The following is a 4,699-nucleotide window of genomic DNA, read 5'->3' on the forward strand; positions in this document are numbered from 1 at the left end:
GGGGAGGCGCAGCATGCCAGCGTGCCTCCCTCCCCGCCCCACCCACATCTGCCACCCTCCCAAAGGGAGGACTTACGAGGACGAATGAAACCCTGGAGGGGACAGAGGTCACCCCTCCAAGGGGTACATCTAAGAGGACACATGGAACCCTGAAGGGGACCAATTACACTGCTGTTAGGAGTACAGATGAACCCTGAACGAGGACGATAACACTGCTGTTAAGAGTACACATGGAACCCGGAAGGGGACTGAAGGTACCCCTCACAGGGGTAACTCAGGGTGTACCCCTTGTTGGGGTGCGGTAGCCAGCCTAATGAGGACAATCCAGCCTAAGGAGGACACTTGCACCCCATCAAGGGGTACACCCCGATTTACCCTTTGGACGGAAACATTTGTCCTCTTTAAACAACAGTGCACCCCCCCTCGCAGGGGGACGACCCCAAATTGTACCCTTTGGCTTTTACAGTGTAGATCTTGATTCAGAATGTGTTGTTTTAGGGGGGTACTGCCTCTGACATTTTACGATTGGACGCCTCCTTGTACGTCTTTCCGTGAATCGTGTCAATTTCCACCGTATTTTCGTCGAAAAAAGCACTCTAGTGCCCAAACGGTGCAAAATAGACTCAAACGGACAAAATTTTCGTTCAAAGGGCTTACTTTTACGAGGTACCCCTTCTTAGACCATAATTTTTTTCCAACTTTTTGCACTAACCCCTATATCTTTCTCACCCCCTTTTACCTCCTTAGGGGTGGTTGACAGGATTTGCCGTAGGCATTTCATTTTCAGGGAGTGAACCTACAGATTTTCTGAAATTTTCAGACCTCTAGCTCATCTGCTTCTTCTTACACGCACGACGGACTCACGGGCACGAGAGCGGTTGCATAAGCCCGCTTTACTCCTTTTTTAAAAGCAGAAGGGTGGGCTTAAAAAAACCTGCCGAGACATTTTTGAACAAATCGTGTTCAAAGTTCAAATGTTGACAATTTTTTGAAGTTTATTTACGACATAACTAGTAGTCGGATCGTTCTGTGGTTAGAACTGCACGGGAAAAAAACTTTGTTTTGGGGATCAGTTCTGTTTGGTGGGCTAAATTTGATAACTGGAATTGAGAATCCGATACTCACAAGCAAGAGCTGGTTGTCACGACCGGACACTTGTACGAAGAGAACCAAGCTTGAGTTTGTTCTCTTCGTACATGTTCGGGCGTGGCGACCAACACTTGGTTGTAGGTATCGGATTTTCGATTCGATTCCAGCTATCGAATGTATCCTACCAAACATAACTGATCCTCACAACGAAGTAATTTTTTACGTGCGTTCCATGCGTATTGATCCACCCTTCCAGAATACGTTTAGTTTATTGAGGTTTTGTTCCAAATTCTCCATGTTTCGAGCCCGAAACCGCCCGAAACGTAAGTTTAAAGTATGTACTACTACTAAATTAATTGCTGATTGCATTGCTTAATGCGTAGAACAACATATCCAAAGACGAAAAAAAAATACCGAGCCGGTTTTGAGCAAACTCGAGAAAATTCGAACTTTGATCAATGTTTCCAAATCAATTTACTCCCGATGTGCCCCTTGAATTCGATAGACCTTGAGCGTGTTTAATGTGGAACGCTCGAACTTTTCGAATAATATACAATTTGTCTAAGTTTAGTACCATATTTCACGTAATAGTGACCCAAAACCTATTTTTTTCTCATTTTGAACCTGTTTAAAGTTCGGTTTTCTTGAATTTGTTATTGATTCACACTCGGGAAAGCAAAATTGTTTTTCCAAAGTGTTAGATAGCTGTCTGATCTACAAATGTTATTCACTGATGATATTGATATATTTTATCAGTTAAGAGCTAGGTAGAATAAAACAAATCCAAAGACGTCTGGCTGGAAGTCGGTGTGTGGGTTGCCTATCAACGCCTTACGGTGACCTTCCACAGAGTTGTCGCAGACAAGCGGCGCATTGCACTCTTAAGATCGATAAAGCTCGTCAGCAAATATTGCTATCGAAATGAAGGAAAAGTCCTCTCTGTAGAAATAAATTGCGAGCTACAACGTTTATGAGGACATTTTTAGTCGAATTCGTTTTTTTTTTACTCGTGTAACCGATAAAATGGAAAGTTGAATTTTGTCAAAACCAGCAAAACCTAGTTTTCGGGCTCATAACATGGTGAATTTGGAACAAAACTCAACAAATTAAACATATTCTGAAAGGGTAGATCAATAAGAATAGAATGGTTATAACCACAAACTAATCCGATCACTAGTTAGATCGTAAATTATCTTCAAAAATTTGTCAATTATTTGAACATTGAAACTTCAAACTTTGAACTTCATCTTTGGATATGTTGTTCTACTCGTCGAGCTCTACAAAGACCACCAGGTCCCATTTCGCCCGCAATTTGTTCCTACTTAAATCGGTTGTGTACTGGATTACACTAACTACATATTTTGGGAAGTATTTTTTGAAAATGTTGAAAATGGTCTTTAGAAAACTAGAAAATATACCTTTCCTAGTTAGTTTTCAAAATATACCCGACAGATAACCATTTCGTCAGTAACCATGTTCCGTAAAAGCGCAGATACTTACTCAGAAATAAATCAGTATAGGTCTCAGAGTGGGCTTTCGGCAAGATATGCTGAAATTGCGGCCGCTGGTTGAAGAGTTAAATCCAAAAAGAAGGTCGGACTTATGAAATTTCTTTCGAAAAGTTGTCTTTTTATTTAATGACACGTTTTGTGAAATCACGGCTAACTGATAACGGCTTTCTTCTACAGCACGCCTGTGTACTGTGTACTGTACAGTGTGTGGTTTGTGTAATGCAAGGAGCATTGCAGCGTGACAGCGCTCCGTGCGAAATTGCGAAACCTGTTACCGTAGACGGGGTCTGGCGTACGTCTACGGTTCTAACTCACTAACATTTCGATGTATGATGCAATGATCGCCATCGTCACACACTCTTTTGTGAGTGGGAGTTTGACAGGCAGTTGGTTTTATCCGAATCCAACAATCGTACGCTAAGTCGAAGTTCATGAACTCCGGGTGAAGTAAGGCTGAAGTTCACTGAAGTTTGCTCTGCTAATCCAAGTGTTGAAGAATTTGACGGTTACAACTACGAAACTCTACTCTTGAAACTCCAATATTTTAGCCATGAGAGGATTTTTGCTCCGAGGTTGGCATTTTTTTCTTCTTTATATTCTCTTAAAAAAAGCCCACATGTAATAGGGTTGCGATTTAAATTAAGACAGATATGCAATAAGAAATGAATGTATGGAAATTTATGAAAAGAAAGCATACTTGCCTTAATGTAAATCGCAACCATATCATATCACATGTACGCTCGAGACTTTGAGGGTGAAGAAGATGGCACTCTACGTTTATGGTTAGAAAATTGCAGTTTTTAGCGTAGAACTCTTGAGTTTCGCAGTTGTAACCGTCAACTTGTTTAACACTTTACCGAAGTTAAAAACAAATATAAAAGTGAAACGTCAAAATTACCTAAAGTTTGAATAACCGTGGAGTTAACGAAACATCATTAAGGGGGCAGACCTGTGAAACACAAGGCTTTGGGGAAAAATTTATTTAAAAAAAAAACGGGGCGACTCAGAGGTTTAGTACTGCGCGTATATATAAAGTAAAGATGGCCCCAAAATTTGGCCACTGAGCGGTGCCGACCCCTTCACAAACATGGCCAGCATGGCCTTGAACTGGAGCCGATGTAGGTCTTTGCGGTGTACACGATTGTAAATGAACCGTTGGATTTGCAACAGTGAAAAAAAATGCTAGATTCTCTTAAAACATGTATCTAGGATCTGACAGGAGGACTTTTTGAAATTCCACTCCGAAATACTTGAATAAACTGAGTACAAAAAAATGGGTAAAAATTTGGGTACTTTTTCCCTGGTTTGGGTACCTTGCAATTGAGTTATAAAAAATCGCACTTGTCAGATCCTGGGCACATAAATGGACAACATTCGGGCCAAATATTAAGTCGATAGCTCCAAAACTACGGCCTGGATGTTTCACACCGTTTGCAAAAAGTCATTCCGAGAAAAACGAGGTTAAAGTTTTCAGTGCCTATGTACAGCGACGAACCAAAAACTAACTGAACTGGACCTAAAAGATTTCGGGGCTCTAGAGGACTCCTTCCTCGTCGTGTATCCTGTCCTGAGCGGCCAGGCGAGCCCTAGCGGTCCAGCCACCCGGCCACTCGAAGCACGTTTTTCTCTCTCCTGAGCCCAATTTTTCGAATTTCAACATCCGCTTTGCGGCATTAGAAAGAGGAAAGATCACAGAATTTTTTGAGGCATTGAAAAAAAAATTGATGATTTTCACAGGTCTGCCCCCTTAAATGTTGCAAGGTAATGAAGAAAATATCTACGGCTGAACGTTTTGGGTACTAACTATAAGCGACTTCCCATCTTACTCCAAATTGATATCTACAGATCGAACTACAAAGATTATGGACGAGAGATATTTGCTTTTATAGCTCACAATCAGGCCGAACTTTGTAAATTGCGATCGAAGTTCACCGAATTTCAATTATGTTCACTGAAATTCACTGATGTTTACCGAAGTTTTTGCCTATTTCCGCTTGATTCGAAGATTCGATTCCAGCTATCGAATGTATCCTACCAAACATAACTGATCCTCACAACGAAGTAATTTTTTACGTGCGTTCCATGCGTATTGATCCACC

The 4,699-nt window shown here is 41.3% G+C and overlaps 1 protein-coding gene across 1 annotated transcript in view; it reads left to right on the forward strand.

Moving 5' to 3' along the window:
- Positions 1–4,699, forward strand: part of LOC113214844 (endothelial lipase) — a 19,428-nt gene that overhangs the window by 13,734 nt on the left and 995 nt on the right. The gene's annotated exons all lie outside the window — the stretch shown is intronic.

This window comes from Frankliniella occidentalis, unplaced genomic scaffold (genome assembly GCF_000697945.3).
Source record: "Frankliniella occidentalis isolate FOCC.00 unplaced genomic scaffold, Focc_3.1 Scaffold379, whole genome shotgun sequence".
NCBI lineage: Eukaryota > Metazoa > Arthropoda > Insecta > Thysanoptera > Thripidae > Frankliniella > Frankliniella occidentalis.